Genomic DNA, 18,071 nt, shown 5'->3' with positions numbered 1-18,071 from the left:
TGAAGAATGTATGTGAGAAATACTTAGAAAAGCAAATGGATTTGTATGTAGCATTTATGGATCTGGAGAAGGCATATGATAGAGTTGATAGAGATGCTCTGTGGAAGGTATTAAGAATATATGGTGTGGGAGGCAAGTTGTTAGAAGCAGTGAAAAGTTTTTATCGAGGATGTAAGGCATGTGTACGTGTAGGAAGAGAGGAAAGTGATTGGTTCTCAGTGAATGTAGGTTTGCGGCAGGGGTGTGTGATGTCTCCATGGTTGTTTAATTTGTTTATGGATGGGGTGCTTAGGGAGGTAAATGCAAGAGTCCTGGAAAGAGGGGCAAGTATGAAGTCTGTTGGGGATGAGAGAGCTTGGGAAGTGAGTCAGTTGTTGTTCGCTGATGATACAGCGCTGGTGGCTGATTCATGTGAGAAACTGCAGAAGCTAGTGACTGAGTTTGGTAAAGTGTGTGGAAGAAGAAAGTTAAGAGTAAATGTGAATAAGAGCAAGGTTATTAGGTACAGTAGGGTTGAGGGTCAAGTCAATTGGGAGGTGAGTTTGAATGGAGAAAAACTGGAGGAAGTAAAGTGTTTTAGATATCTGGGAGTGGATCTGTCAGCGGATGGAACCATGGAAGCGGAAGTGGATCATAGGGTGGGGGAGGGGGCGAAAATTTTGGGAGCCTTGAAAAATGTGTGGAAGTCGAGAACATTATCTCGGAAAGCAAAAATGGGTATGTTTGAAGGAATAGTGGTTCCAACAATGTTGTATGGTTGCGAGGCGTGGGCTATGGATAGAGTTGTGCGCAGGAGGATGGATGTGCTGGAAATGAGATGTTTGAGGACAATGTGTGGTGGTGTGAGGTGGTTTGATCGAGTAAGTAACGTAAGGGTAAGAGAGATGTGTGGAAATAAAAAGAGCGTGGTTGAGAGAGCAGAAGAGGGTGTTTTGAAATGGTTTGGGCACATGGAGAGAATGAGTGAGGAAAGATTGACCAAGAGGATATATGTGTTGGAGGTGGAGGGAACGAGGAGAAGAGGGAGACCAAATTGGAGGTGGAAAGATGGAGTGAAAAAGATTTTGTGTGATCGGGGCCTGAACATGCAGGAGGGTGAAAGGAGGGCAAGGAATAGAGTGAATTGGAGCGATGTGGTATACAGGGGTTGACGTGCTGTCAGTGGAGTGAATCAAGGCATGTGAAGCGTCTGGGGTAAACCATGGAAAGCTGTGTAGGTATGTATATTTGCGTGTGTGGACGTGTGTATGTACATGTGTATGGGGGGGGGGGGTTGGGCCATTTCTTTCGTCTGTTTCCTTGCGCTACCTCGCAAACGCGGGAGACAGCGACAAAGTATAAAAAAAAAAAAAAAAAAATCTATGAAGTCAAAAGGTCCGCTGGAAAGGTACAAATATGAAATACACATGAAAGGTTAAATAGTGTGAATGTGAAGGGGTGAAAAATTAAAATAATTCAATAAGATTTAGACGAAATATTTGTATTTGGATTCATTCAAAAGAATTCATATGCAGTATACATATCATCGGGGATTGCAAATAAAGTATCAAAACTAAATAGTTTTTCATAAATGATATACGAACACTTTACGCCAATGTGGCTATAGTGTTTCTTGATTTGGTAACACTGGCGAGGCTCTTCATGTAAACATAGTGTGTAACCTGAAGCAGAAGGAAGTGCATAGGACGCTTAAATGGGAACTGAATCGAATGGAACTGAAGATAGGGGCCAGCCTCTCACCATTAACATAAACAGACTTTGAACTTATCGATATATAAGGAGGTTTAACACGAGAAAACAAGTGAGTGTTGAGGTGATTATGTGCCTAAGTATTTCAAGGAAAAGAAATGGTCATATTACGTTTCGGACTATAGTTATTTGCGATAGAAGTGAAGGTCAGAACTGTTTAAAACATCAAAATCCTTTGGAAAAATACTTTCGACCAAGCTTAACTAAACCTAACCTGATGAAATCCGTTGGATGTCTGAAGCGATAATGATAACCAGGAGAATATTGTGCCATATTTTATGTTTCTGTGTTTTTGACACATTACCTGAGGGAATCCGCTGTAAAGACTGGTCAGAAGCGTATTATCGTAAATGAATAATGTGTCGTTTGATTACCTAGGGAAAATCATGATGGAATCAGTACAGTTATTAGAACTCATGACACTTTGAGCAGTCTTATTAAATACGGTTAGCAAGGGTAAGAAGAGTTTTTGGAGGGTTCATATTATCCGTGTATGGAAATAGGGACAGAACCATCCGGAATTTGATCCAGCTGTAGTTATTACTGCAGTTGGAATTGAGTTCTGACTAAATGAAGAATGTTGAATAAGGTTCTAGTAACATGTCAGGGAAACTTGAAGATATTTGTGTAAAAGTCGATGGTATATTTGTAGGAAATCTGTAGAAGCTAAGAAAACCTCAGTATCCTAAGAAATATCCTGGTCACGCATGGAAATACACCTCAACAAATAGATAGTGCAGTAAGTGGCTATACAATACCCAGCAGATCAATATGATAGTATATTTTGTCTTTTTGATATATATGTAAGGTTTGTATAGGATTTGTTGATGTTTTGCAAGTGTATTACATTTATATTAGATAATCTCTGTGGTGCCAATTTAAATACCAGAGTAGAAAAGAATTGAAAGAAGCCCCAAATTACCAAAAAGGATTTTCATGTTATGTTTGTCATTAAGATTTTTTTGAAGAAAAAATGATTTACGCACATTTTAGTAGGAATAAAGTGGACTTTTATTTTTTACAGATTTTTTCCCTTTTTTTTTTTTTACAATATTTTCTCGTGACAAAGTTTATATTTGGGAAGGGGAATTGGGGTCCATTGACTCCTCCATTAAGCTTCTTGTGAAATGCAGATAATGGTAAAGGGGCAGATTCCTTGGAGGAGTATGGATTTCAGCCCATTTGAGAGCTTGAATTAACTTTGTCAGTGCACAGTGCACATTAAAGAATGCCCTTCCCCTGCAAACTACATTAAGGAATTAAGACATGAAACAACAGTCCATTAGAGAGAGAGAGAGAGAGAGAGAGAGAGAGAGAGAGAGAGAGAGAGAGAGATTTTCTGAGGTCAGTCTTGCAGTCTTGAAGTTATTGTGCATATATCAGAGAATGTGAGCAAGTAGGTGTATGCTGGATCAAATGTTAAGAAATTTGTGCATGTACATACGATTCACTAAATACTGAACTCGGCTTAGTTTTGAATATCTGTGATATATTGGTATAGACGCAGTTTTCCTAATCATTAATACCAAATGTTCCAAAGAAAAGCAAAATTGTCAATTGTATATGTAAATGACACATTCTGGACTTGAAAATGTGATAATTTGTGGAAATAAGATTGTTACAAAAAATAAAGAAGGAATTATTGAAACGGTTTCCATTGTAATATTTTCTAATCAAAATTTAAATCAGACAGGTAAAACAGTGAATTATTTAACTTTGTTGGTATAAGCCTATGATTTTTTTTTTTGCTCAGAATTATGCCATCTTTGGATTCAGTCCTTCATTTTATTCAGTTAATAAGATCAAAAACAAGCTAGCTCCATGTTTTCAAAACATTTGAAATTTTCAGTGAACAGCCATGGTTTTTATAGAGGATTCCATCAATTTTGTCTCAAGATGTTGATTGTCATAAGAAACAGGATAAAGCAATTTACATTTGCAGCTTCAGATTTGATTGATCTTTGTTGTCATAAGGATTGTATATGTAAATTTGTCCAGATTTTATTGAAATAATCATAATTTTCAATTGTGACTTAAGTAAATGGATCCTTTGAATTTAATCTGAAGTGAAACATGTATTTTATAATTATAAGCAAATGTCAAACCAAATTACATTTGCTTGATTATATCGGTGCTGTACGTAAGATCTTGCTTGAAAATGCTCTTCATTGCACATTTTTTTTAGATTTGTCTCTTGAGCCCTTTGATAGCTTCAAATGTATTATTCTTCAGGATCTAATAAGAATTTTGAAAATTGAAGTGAAAGACTGATTCAGGATCTACATCTAAAAATATTTCATTTGTACAATATCTTCTAGCTGGCAACAGTGCCATTTGGATTATTTTCATGGAAAGTAAAGAATGATGTGTAATGCCCTTAAACTTCATCTGAACTAAAAACTTGAAGAGCTATTTAGTAGTAGTGACTGGACAAAACGTGCTCCCCAGAATTTGTAATTTATCTTTACAGTAAGCAACTGAACAGCGACACAACTTCAGCACTTGGATGTGTACTGTGTTTTGAAATTTCAGAGATATCCATGAATACTCTAAAGGTGGCTAAAGTATATTGCAACCTTGAAAAATTTGCTGTCCTCACAGTTTTGAAACATAAAAAACCTGGAAAACAGACAAATATATATACCTCACAGTCGCAGGGGGTGGTGATCCTGTTTCCTGTAGGTGCAGGGTGGCACTCAGAAATGAATATATATATATTTTATCTATTATTTTTTTATTTTGCTTTGCTGCTGTCTCCCGTGTTTGCGAGGTAGCGCAAGGAAACAGACGAAAGAAATGGCCCAACCCACCCCCATAAACATGTATATACATACACGTCCACACGCAAATATACATACCCATACATCTCAATGTACACGTATATATACACACACAGACATATACATATATACACATGCACACAATTCACACTGCCTTTATTCATTCCCATTGCCACCTCGCCACACATGGAATAACATCCCCCTCCCCCCTCATGTGTGCAAGGTAGCGCAAGGAAAAGACAACAAAGGCCCCATTCGTTCACACTCAGTCTCTAGCTGTCATGTAATAATGCCCGAAACCACAGCTCCCTTTCCACATCCAGGCCCCACAGAACTTTCCATGGTTTACCCCAGACGCTTCACATGCACTGATTCAATCCATTGACAGCACGTCAACCCCGGTATACCACATCGTTCCAATTCATTCTATTCCTTGCACGCCTTTCACCCTCCTGCATGTTCAGGCCCCAATCACTCAAAATCTTTTTCACTCCATCTTTCCACCTCCAATTTGGTCTCCCACTTCTCCTCGTTCCCTCCACCTCTGACACACATATCCTCTTTGTCAATCTTTCCTCACTCATTCTCTCCATGTGACCAAACCATTTCAAAACACCCTCTTTTGCTCTCTCAACCACACTCTTTTTATTACGACACATCTCTCTTACCTATTATTACTTACTCGATCAAACCATACATCTCACACCACATATTCTCCTCAAACATCTCATTTCCAGCATATCCACTCTCCTCCGCACAACTCTATCCATAGCCCACGCCTTGCAACCATATAACATTGTTGGAACCACTATTCCTTCAAACATACCCATTTTTGCTTTCTGAGATAATGTTCTCGACTTCCACACATTCTTCATCGCTCCCAGAACTTTCGCCCCCTCCCCCACCCTATGATTCACTTCCGCTGCCATGGTTCCATCCGCTGCCAAATCCACTCCCAGTTATCTAAAACACTTCACTTCCTCCAGTTTTTCTCCATTCAAACTTACCTCCCAATTGACTTGTCCCTCAACCCTACTGTACCTAATAACCTTGCTCTTATTCACATTTACTCTCAGCTTTCTTCTTTCACACACTTTACCAAACTCAGTCACCAGCTTCTGCAGATTCTCACATGAATCAGCCACCAGCGCTGTATCATCAGCGAACAACAACTGACTCACCTCCCAAGCTCTCTCATCCACAACAGACTGCATACTTACCCCTCTTTCCAAAACTCTTGCATTCCCTAACAACCCCATCCATAAACAGATTAAACAACCATGGAGACATCACACACCCCTGCCGCAAGCCAACATTCACTGAGAACCAATCACTTTCCTCTCTTGCTACACGTACACATGCCTTACATCCTCGATAAAATCTTTTCACTGCTTCTAACAACTTGACTCCCACACCATATATTCTTCATACCTTCCACAGAGCATCTCTATTAACTCTATCATATACCTTCTCCAGATCCATAGATGCTACATACAAATCCATTTGCTTTTCCAAGTATTTCTCACATACAGTCTTCAAAGCAAACACCTTATCCACACATCCTTTTCCACTTCTGAAACCACACTACTCTTTCCCTATCTGATGCTCTGTACATGCCTTCACCCTCTCAATCAATACCCTCCCATATAATTTCCCAGGAACACTCAACAAAGTTATACCTCTGTAATTTGAGCACTCACTTTTATCCCCTTTTCCTTTGGCCAGTGGCACTATGCGAGCATTCCACCAATCCTCAGGCACCTCACCTTGAGACATACATACATTAAATAACCTTACCAACCAGTCAACAATACAGTCACCCCCTTTTTTTGATAAATTCTACAGCAATACCATCCAAACCCGTTGGCTTGCCGGCTTTCATCTTCCACAAATCTTTTACTGCCTCTTCTCTGTTTACCAAATCATTTTCCCTAACCCTCTCACTTTGCACACCACCTCGACCAAAACACCCTATATCTGCCACTCTATCATCAAACACATTCAACAAACCTTCAAAATACTCACTCCATCTCCTTCTCACATCACCACTACTTGTTATCACCTCCCCATTTGCGCCCTTCACTGAAGTTCCCATTTGTTGCCTTGTCTTACGCACTTTATTTACCTCCTTTCAAAACATCTTTTTATCCTCCCTAGAATTTAATGATACTCTCTTACCCCAACTCTCATTTGCCCTCTTTTTCACCTCTTGCACCTTTCTCTTGACCTCCTGCCTCTTTCTTTTATACATCTCCCAGTCATTTGCATTATTTCCCTGCAAAAATCGTCCAAATGCCTCTCTCTTCTCTTTCACTAATAATCTTGCTTCTTCATCCCACCACTCACTACCCTTTCTAATCTGCCCGCCTCCCACGCTTCTCATGCCACAAGCATCTTTTGCGCAAGCCATCACTGCTTCCCTAAATACATCCCATTCCTTCCCCACTCCCCATACGTCTTTAGTTCTCACCTTTTTCCATTCTGTACTCAGTCTCTCTTGGTACTTCCTCACACAAGTCTCCTTCTGAAGCTCACTTACTCTCACCACTCTTTTCACTCAACATTCTCTCTTCTTTTCTGAAAACCTCTACAAACCTTCACCTTCACCTCCACAAGATCATGATCAAACATCCCTCCAGTTGCACCTCTCAGCACATTAACATCCAAAAGTCTCTCTTTCGTGCACCTATCAATTAACACGTAATCCAATAACGTGCTCTGGCCATCTCCCCTACTTACATACATATACTTATGTATATCTGTCTTTTTAAACCAGGTATTCCCAATCAGAAGTGGTAGAGGATGTGTGGATCAGGTGTTTGCTTTGAAGAATGTATGTGAGAAATACTTAGAAAAGCAAATGGATTTGTATGTAGCATTTATGGATCTGGAGAAGGCATATGATAGAGTTGATAGAGATGCTCTGTGGAAGGTATTAAGAATATATGGTGTGGGAGGAAAGTTGTTAGAAGCAGTGAAAAGTTTTTATCGAGGATGTAAGGCATGTGTACGTGTAGGAAGAGAGGAAAGTGATTGGTTCTCAGTGAATGTAGGTTTGCGGCAGGGGTGTGTGATGTCTCCATGGTTGTTTAATTTGTTTATGGATGGGGTTGTTAGGGAGGTAAATGCAAGAGTTTTGGAAAGAGGGGCAAGTATGAAGTCTGTTGGGGATGAAAGAGCTTGGGAAGTGAGTCAGTTGTTGTTCGCTGATGATACAGCGCTGGTGGCTGATTCATGTGAGAAACTGCAGAAGCTGGTGACTGAGTTTGGTAAAGTGTGTGGTAGAAGAAAGTTAAGAGTAAATGTGAATAAGAGCAAGGTTATTAGGTACAGTAGGGTTGAGGGTCAAGTCAATTGGGAGGTGAGTTTGAATGGAGAAAAACTGGAGGAAGTGAAGTGTTTTAGATATCTGGGAGTGGATCTGGCAGCGGATGGAACCATGGAAGCGGAAGTGGATCATAGGGTGGGGGAGGGGGCGAAAATTCTGGGGGCCTTGAAGAATGTGTGGAAGTCGAGAACATTATCTCGGAAAGCAAAAATGGGTATGTTTGAAGGAATAGTGGTTCCAACAATGTTGTATGGATAGAGTTGTGCGCAGGAGGATGGATGTGCTGGAAATGAGATGTTTGAGGACAATGTGTGGTGTGAGGTGGTTTGATCGAGTGAGCAACGTAAGGGTAAGAGAGATGTGTGGAAATAAAAAGAGCGTGGTTGAGAGAGCAGAAGAGGGTGTTTTGAAGTGGTTTGGGCACATGGAGAGAATGAGTGAGGAAAGATTGACCAAGAGGATATATGTGTCGGAGGTGGAGGGAACGAGGAGAAGAGGGAGACCAAATTGGAGGTGGAAAGATGGAGTGAAAAAGATTTTGTGTGATCGGGGCCTGAACATGCAGGAGGGTGAAAGGAGGGCAAGGAATAGAGTGAATTGGAACGATGTGGTATACCGGGGTTGACGTGCTGTCAGTGGATTGAATCAAGGCATGTGAAGCGTCTGGGGTAAACCATGGAAAGCTGTGTAGGTATGTATATTTGCGTGTGTGGACGTATGTATATACATGTGTATGGGGGGGGGTTGGGCCATTTCTTTCGTCTGTTTGTTTGCGCTACCTCGCAAACGCGGGAGACAGCGACAAAGTATAATAAAAAAAAAAAATAATTCCCAATCACCAGTCCTTTTTCAGCATATAAATCTACAAGCTCTTCACCATTTCCATATACAACACTGAACACCCCATGTACACCAATTATTCCCTCAACTGCCATATTACTCACCTTTGCATTCAAATCACCCATCACTATAACCCGGTCACATGCATCGAAACTAATAACACACTCCCTCAGCTGCTCCCAAAACACTTGCCTCTCATGAACTTTCTTCTCATGCCCAGGTGCATATGCACCAATTATCACCCATCTCTCTCCCTCCACTTTCAGTTTTACCCATATCAATCTAGAGTTTACTTTCTTACACTCTATCACATACTCCCACCAATCCTGTTTCAGGAGTAGTGCTATTCCTTCCCTTTCTCTTGTCCTCTCACTAACCCCTGACTTTACTCCCAAGAGATTTCCAAACCACTCTTCCCCTTTACCCTTGAGCTTCGTTTCACTCAGAGCCAAAACATCCAAGTTCCTTTCCTCAAACATACTACCTATCTCTCCTTTTTTCTCATCTTCGTTACATCCACACACATTTAGACACCCCAATCTGAGCCTTTGAGGAGGATGAGCACTCCCCGCGTGACTCCTTCTTTTGTTTCCCGTTTTAGAAAGTTAAAATGCAAGGAGGGGAGGGTCTCCAGTTGCCTTCTACAACATTTGAGGAATGCGTGGGAAGTATTCTTTCTCCACCTATCCCCAGGGATATATATATATATATATATATATATATATATATATATATATATATATATATATATATATATATATATATATTTTTTTTTTTTTTTTTTATACTTTGTCGCTGTCTCCCGCGTTTGCGAGGTAGCGCAAGGAAACAGACGAAAGAAATGGCCCAACCCCCCCCATACACATGTACATACACACGTCCACACACGCAAATATACATACCTACACAGCTTTCCATGGTTTACCCCGGACGCTTCACATGCCTTGATTCAATCCACTGACAGCACGTCAACCCCTGTATACCACATCGCTCCAATTCACTCTATTCCTTGCCCTCCTTTCACCCTCCTGCATGTTCAGGCCCCGATCACACAAAATCCTTTTCACTCCATCTTTCCACCTCCAATTTGGTCTCCCTCTTCTCCTCGTTCCCTCCACCTCCGACACATATATCCTCTTGGTCAATCTTTCCTCACTCATTCTCTCCATGTGCCCAAACCATTTCAAAACACCCTCTTCTGCTCTCTCAACCACGCTCTTTTTATTTCCACACATCTCTCTTACCATTACGTTACTAACTCGATCAAACCACCTCACACCACACATTGTCCTCAAACATCTCATTTCCAGCACATCCATCCTCCTGCGCACAACTCTATCCATAGCCCACGCCTCGCAACCATACAACATTGTTGGAACCACTATTCCTTCAAACATACCCATTTTTGCTTTCCGGGATAATGTTCTCGACTTCCACACATTTTTCAAGGCTCCCAAAATTTTCGCCCCCTCCCCCACCCTATGATCCACTTCCGCTTCCATGTTTCCATCCGCTGACAGATCCACTCCCAGATATCTAAAACACTTCACTTCCTCCAGTTTTTCTTCATTCAAACTCACCTCCCAATTGACTTGACCCTCAACCCTACTGTACCTAATAACCTTGCTCTTATTCACATTTACTCTTAACTTTCTTCTTCCACACACTTTACCAAACTCCGTCACCAGCTTCTGCAGTTTCTCACATGAATCCGCCACCAGCGCTGTATCATCAGCGAACAACAACTGACTCACTTCCCAAGCTCTCTCATCCCCAACAGACTTCATACTTGCCCCTCTTTCCAAGACTCTTGCATTACTTCCCTAACAACCCCATCCATAAACAAATTAAACAACCATGGAGACATCACACACCCCTGCCGCAAACCTACACATATATATATATATATATATATATATATATATATATATATATATATATATATATATATATATACCACACTGCTCTTCCCCAATCTGATGCTCTGTACATGCCTTCACCCTCTAAATCAATACCCTCCCATATAATTTACCAGGAATACTCAACAAACTTATACCTCTGTAATTTGAGCACTCACTCTTATCCCCTTTGCCTTTGTACAATGGCACTATGCACGCATTCCGCCAATCCTCAGGCACCTCACCATGAGTCATTTTTTTTTTTTTTTTTTTTTAATACTTTGTCGCTGTCTCCCGCGTTTGCGAGGTAGCGCAAGGAAACAGACGAAAGAAATGGCCCAACCCCCCCCCCATACACATGTACATACACACGTCCACACACGCAAATATACATACCTACACAGCTTTCCATGGTTTACCCCAGACGCTTCACATGCCTTGATTCAATTCACTGACAGCACGTCAACCCCTGTATACCACATCGCTCCAATTCACTCTATTCCTTGCCCTCCTTTCACCCTCCTGCATGTTCAGGCCCCGATCACACAAAATCTTTTTCAGTCCATCTTTCCACCTCCAATTTGGTCTCCCTCTTCTCCTCGTTCCCTCCACCTCCGACACATATATCCTCTTGGTCAATCTTTCCTCACTCATTCTCTCCATGTGCCCAAACCATTTCAAAACACCCTCTTCTGCTCTCTCAACCACGCTCTTTTTATTTCCACACATCTCTCTTACCCTTACGTTACTTACTCGATCAAACCACCTCACACCACACATTTTCCTCAAACATCTCATTTCCAGCACATCCATCCTCCTGCGCACATCTCTATCCATAGCCCACGCCTCGCAACCATACAACATTGTTGGAACCACTATTCCTTCAAACATACCCATTTTTGCTTTCCGAGATAATGTTCTCGACTTCCACACATTTTTCAAGGCTCCCAAAATTTTCGCCCCCTCCCCCACCCTATGATCCACTTCCGCTTCCATGGTTCCATCCGCTGACAGATCCACTCCCAGATATCTAAAACACTTCACTTCCTCCAGTTTTTCTCCATTAAATAACCTTACCAACCAGTCAACAATACAGTCACCCCCTTTTTTAATAAATTCCACTGCAGTACCATCCAAACCTGCTGCCTTGCCGGCTTTCATCTTCCGCAAAGCTTTTACTACCTCTTCTCTGTTTACCAAATCATTTTCCCTAACCCTCTCACTTTGCACACCACCTCGACCAAAACACCCTATATCTGCCACTCTATCATCAAACACATTCAACAAACCTTCAAAATACTCACTCCATCTCCTTCTCACATCACCACTACTTGTTATCACCTCCCCATTTGCGCCCTTCACTGAAGTTCCCATTTGCTCCCTTGTCTTACGCACTTTATTTACCTCCTTCCAGAACATCTTTTTATTCTCCCTGAAATTTAATGATACTCTCTCACCCCAACTCTCATTTGCCCTTTTTTTCACCTCTTGCACCTTTCTCTTGACCTCCTGTCTCTTTCTTTTATACATCTCCCACTCAATTGCATTTTTTCCCTGCAAAAATCGTCCAAATGCCTCTCTCTTCTCTTTCACTAATACTCTTACTTCTTCATCCCACCACTCACTACCCTTTCTAATCAACCCACCTCCCACTCTTCTCATGCCACAAGCATCTTTTGCGCAATCCATCATTGATTCCCTAAATACATCCCATTCCTCCCCCACTCCCCTTACTTCCATTGTTCTCACCTTTTTCCATTCTGTACTCAGTGGTTTCAGAAGTGGTAGAGGATGTGTGGATCAGGTGTTTGCTTTGAAGAATGTATGTGAGAAATACTTAGAAAAGCAAACGGATTTGTATGTAGCATTTATGGATCTGGAGAAGGCATATGATAGAGTTGATAGAGATGCTCTGTGAAAGGTATTAAGAATATATGGTGTGGGAGGCAAGTTGTTAGAAGCCGTGAAAAGTTTTTATCGAGGATGTAAGGCATGTGTACGTGTAGGAAGAGAGGAAAGTGATTGGTTCTCAGTGAATGTAGGTTTGCGGCAGGGGTGTGTGATGTCTCCATGGTTGTTTAATTTGTTTATGGATGGGGTTGTTAGGGAGGTGAATGCAAGAGTTTTAGAAAGAGGGGCAAGTATGAAATCTGTTGGGGATGAGAGAGCTTGGGAAGTGAGTCAGTTGTTGTTCGCTGATGATACAGCGCTGGTGGCTGATTCATGTGAGAAACTGCAGAAGCTGGTGACTGAGTTTGGTAAAGTGTGTGAAAGAAGAAAGTTAAGAGTAAATGTGAATAAGAGCAAGGTTATTAGGTACAGTAGGGTTGAGGGTCAAGTCAATTGGGAGGTGAGTTTGAATGGAGAAAAACTGGAGGAAGTGAAGTGTTTTAGATATCTGGGAGTGGATCTGGCAGCGGATGGAACCCTGGAAGTGGAAGTGGATCATAGGGTGGGGTAGGGGGCAAAAATTCTGGGAGCCTTGAAGAATGTGTGGAAGTCGAGAACATTATCTCGGAAAGCAAAAATGGGTATGTTTGAAGGAATAGTGGTTCCAATAATGTTGTATGGTTGTGAGGCGTGGGCTATGGATAGAGTTGTGCGCAGGAGGATGGATGTGCTGGAAATGAGATGTTTGAGGACAATGTGTGTTGTGAGGTGGTTTGATCGAGTAAGTAATGTAAGGGTAAGAGAGATGTGTGGAAATAAAAAGAGCGTGGTTGAGAGAGCAGAAGAGGGTGTTTTGAAATGGTTTGGGCACATGGAGAGAATGAGTGAGGAAAGATTGACCAAGAGGATATATGTGTCGGAGGTGGAGGGAACGAGGAGAAGAGGGAGACCAAATTGGAGGTGGAAAGATGGAGTGAAAAAGATTTTGTGTGATCGGGGCCTGAACATGCAGGAGGGTGAAAGGAGGGCAAGGAATAGAGTGAATTGGAGCGATGTGGTATACCGGGGTTGACGTGCTGTCAGTGGATTGAATCAAGGCATGTGAAGCGTCTGGGGTAAACCATGGAAAGCTGTGTAGGTATGTATATTTGGGTGTGTGGACGTATGTATATACATGTGTATGGGGGTGGGTTGGGCCATTTCTTTCGTCTGTTTCCTTGCGCTACCTCGCAAACGCGGGAGAAAGCGTCAAAGCAAAAAATATATATATATATATATATATATATATATATATATATATGCATATATGTTTATATATGTTTAAGAGAGTGGATAGTTCTTTCTTCTTCTGTTTCCTTGTGTTGCTGATGCAGGAAACGGTGATGAAGTGTAAAATGTGTGGCGGGGTGGCAACAGGAATGAATAAAGGCAGCAAGTATGAATTATGTACATGTGTATATATGTATATGTCTGTGTATGGCCTTTGTTGTCTTTTCCTAGCGCTACCTCGCACACGTGCAGGGGGAGGGGGAGTGTCATTTCATGTGTGGCGGGGTGGTGACGGGAATGAATAAAGGCAGCAAGTATGAATTATGTACATTTATGTATATATATGTTTATGTTGCAATGTATATATATGTATATGAGCGTGTGTGGATGTGTATGTACATACATGTGTATGTGGGTGGGTTGGGCCTTTCTTTCATTTGTTTCCCTGCGCTACCTCGCTGATGCGGGAGACAGCGGCAAAGTATAATAAATGATATGTTGAATTGTATAGGTATGTATATGTTAGTGTGTGGGCGTCTATGTATATACATATGTATGTGGGTGGGTTTGGCCATTCTTTCATCTGTTTCCTTGCGCTACCTCACTAATGTGGGAGACAGTGACAATAATAAATATAAATATACATATTTTTTTTTTTTTTTTTTTTTTTTTTTTGGCGGTCTCCCGCGTTTGCGAGGTAGCGCAAGGAAACAGACGAAAGAAATGGCCCAACCCACCCCCATACACATGCCTTAATTCAATCCACTGACAGAACGTCAACCCCGGTATACCACATCGCTCCAATTCACTCTATTCTTTGCCCTCCTTTCACCCTTCTGCATGTTCAGGCCCCGATCACACAAAATCTTTTTCACTCCATCTTTCCACCTCCAATTTGGTCTCCCTCTTATCCTCGTTCCCTCCACCTCCAACACATATATCCTCTTGGTCAATCTTTCCTCACTCATTCTCTCCATGTGACCAAACCATTTCAAAACACCCTCTTCTGCTCTCTCAACCACGCTCTTTTTATTTCCACACATCTCTCTTACCCTTACGTTACTTACTCGATCAAACCACCTCACACCACACATTGTCCTCAAACATCTCATTTCCAGCACATCCATCCTCCTGCGCACAACTCTATCCATAGTCCACGCCTCGCAACCATACAACATTGTTGGAACCACTATTCCTTCAAACATACCCATTTTTGCTTTCCGAGATAATGTTCTCGACTTCCACACATTCTTCAAGGCTCCCAGAATTTTCGCCCCCTCCCCCACCCTATGATCCACTTCCGCTTCCATGGTTCCATCCGCTGCCAGATCCACTCCCAGATATCTAAAACACTTCACTTCCTCCAGTTTTTCTCCATTCAAACTCACCTCCCAATTGAATTGACCCTCAACCCTACTGTACCTAATAACCTTGCTCTTATTCACATTTACTCTTAACTTTCTTCTTTCACACACTTTACCAAACTCAGTCACCAGCTTCTGCAGTTTCTCACATGAATCAGCCACCAGCGCTGTATCATCAGCGAACAACAACTGACTCACTTCCCAAGCTCTCTCATCCCCAACAGACTTCATACTTGCCCCTCTTTCCAAAACTCTTGCATTCACCTCCCTAACAACCCCATCCATAAACAAATTAAACAACCATGGAGACATCACACACCCCTGCCGCAAACCTACATTCACTGAGAACCAATCACTTTCCTCTCTTCCTACACATACACATGCCTTACATCCTCGATAAAAACTTTTCACTGCTTCTAACAACTTGCCTCCCACACCATATATTCTTAATACCTTCCACAGAGCATCTCTATCAACTCTATCATTGGAAAGGATCATAATTGAACGCGTGATCAAGTATATTCCTATGAGTCCATGCGAAAATTAAACACGTAAAGTTCCCAAGTGTACTGTCGTGTAATAATCACATCATCATGGGAGATACTAAAAGAAACATAATCGTCGGTTGATAAACAAAGAAGGGACGTAGCTAGGATGCCATTTGGTAAACAAGTGACTACCTGAATGGTGCATTCAAGTCTGGCAATGTTTATCATAAATGTATTATATGAACAAGAAAGGGATTTGTTTACAACAATAAAGCTATGCAATTTGTAGAGACCTTCACTAATATTAATGTTAAAATACTTTGTGTATTTAATGATAGAGGATTCAATGATATTTCTTGTGGTACAGGAGTTCAGAGTTAATAACTGAGGAGGCATTACACCAGTCATTACAGTGATCTTAATTCTTAGTATGATTAAACAAGGCATTTGATTATTCTCTTGTTCTTTACTATATTTATGTTGCTTAAGTCTAACAGAAAGGTCCTTACCAGTCTGCCAACATAAAACTTACCTCAATTTCTACATGGTACTTTATAGATGCACCCAGCAGAACTCTCTGGTGAGTTCCTGATTAAGATATTCTTTATAGTATTGTTGTTACTGTAGACCACATGTACATTAAAGGATTTAAGCAACATGGGAAGTAAAGTAAAATTTTTATTAAAAGGGAGAACTAAAAGGTTCTTGGTGTCAAGGGGAGGTTTGGGTTCAACTTTATAAAATGATTCCTTTGCCAATTTGAGAAGGGATTTATCAATGAAAGATCTAGGATGCTTTAACTAGTATCCAGTAGAATGTATCTTCTTAAACACATTATCAATAAACTCTGGACTGCAAATATGTAATGCCCTAAGGAACATAGACTCGAATGATGGTCTGTCATGTTGAGCTGAGTAGTAATGGATATATGAACATACATTGATAGATTTTCTGTATATGTTAAACTTGTTTCCATCCCTATGGATCATGCAATCTAAAAATAGTAACATACCATTATTTTCAGTTTCTTCAGTAAAATTGATGGAAGGTACTAAATTGTTAAGTAAAGGGAGAAATGTTGCTAATTTACATTTGTTAGCCAGATACAAAGAACATAATCTATATACCTAAACCATATTGCATCAGAGGGTAAGATATCCTTTAGTAACTTTGTATCAAAGAATTCCATGTAAAGATTACTTAATACAAGCAAAAGATTGTTATCCATTGCCGTACCAAATTGTCGAGCATAATAATCTCCATCAAATTGAAATTCACAGTCTTTTATATGCATTTTTATCAATTCAATGACAACAGACTTTGAAACAGGTAAAGAGTATCATCCAATCCATCAAATAAGTATTCTAAGAGGTCATAACCGGAACTTTTGTGAACAGAGATAAAACATCAAAGCTAACCAGTTTGGAATCAAAATTAACATTATCATTAAGCTTGTTGAATTAATCTACATTGTTCATGATAGTAGAATTTGATTTCTTGCCCACTAATGGGCTTGATAAAGAAACTACCACTTTGACAATATATATGTGATGGAACCCTGTGAACTCACTATAGGTCTTGCTAGAAAATTTGGTTTATGCATTTTGATAAGTCTATACATATATGGCAATGAAAGGAACAAAGATGAGAAACTTTTGAGTTAGAGAACCATTACCTATCAACAACAACTTCATTTCTTACTGAGTTTATGGTATGTTCTGTCATCACTTGAAAGATCTTTAGTTGAATAATGTAAATGTTATTTCATTCGTTCTCTAATGCATGAACTAATGATTATCTACATATTCAGAGCAGATATACTGTAAAATTTTACCTAACCTATCCGAGAGTCCAAAAAATGTGGATATGACAAACTGGCAGGTACATGTCTATCCTTTTCTGTATGTTGTATATTATTTTCATTGCTTTGGTAACATTTTGCATGTTATTTGGTATATTATATCTTTTATATACGTAATATATTTTCCCCCATGGCCCTTAATCCCTCATATTCGTGGAAATGGATGTCATTATATATCATTCATTACAGACCGTAATGGATTTCCTTGATCTTTGATGATTATTTCAGAGGGAATTTGGATTTCTCACTTTTTCCTGAAGTCAGAACATTTTAAATAATGATGGTGTCTTGTTTAAAGATGGATTTTTTTTACAGTCCTGGATTCAGATGCCTGACTTGTTTAAGGTTTGAAGATTCGTATAGTTTATGTTAGAAAAAACAAAAGGGCCTTGATGAAAGGTTGCCATTGTGAAAAATTGGCTGATTATAGATTTTTATACTCAACTTTTAGATATAGAACGATACTGGATATATTTAAAATGTTTGGAATAGCTATTTAAGTTAAAATCCTGCAGTTAAGATATGCTATTAGGTATGGTATTTTGAAATTTTGATGCTGGTAATGGACCTACTGTTCAGTGAATTGCTGTCAGTGAAATATTGT

General features: G+C 40.3%; 1 protein-coding gene across 1 annotated transcript in view; it reads left to right on the top strand.

Annotated features, from left to right (window-relative positions):
• The first annotated feature begins 1,628 nt into the window (after positions 1 to 1,628).
• The window catches only part of Taf1 (TATA-box binding protein associated factor 1), a 323,621-nt gene continuing 307,178 nt past the window's right edge, over positions 1,629 to 18,071 (top strand). Inside the window, exon 1 of the mRNA XM_071676313.1 lies at positions 1,629 to 1,801. The gene's annotated coding sequence lies outside the window, so the exon portion shown is untranslated. The remainder of the gene's footprint in view (positions 1,802 to 18,071) is intronic.

Source organism: Panulirus ornatus, chromosome 1, assembly GCF_036320965.1.
Source record: "Panulirus ornatus isolate Po-2019 chromosome 1, ASM3632096v1, whole genome shotgun sequence".
Lineage (NCBI taxonomy): Eukaryota > Metazoa > Arthropoda > Malacostraca > Decapoda > Palinuridae > Panulirus > Panulirus ornatus.
This window is presented reverse-complemented; position numbering and strand designations above follow the sequence as displayed.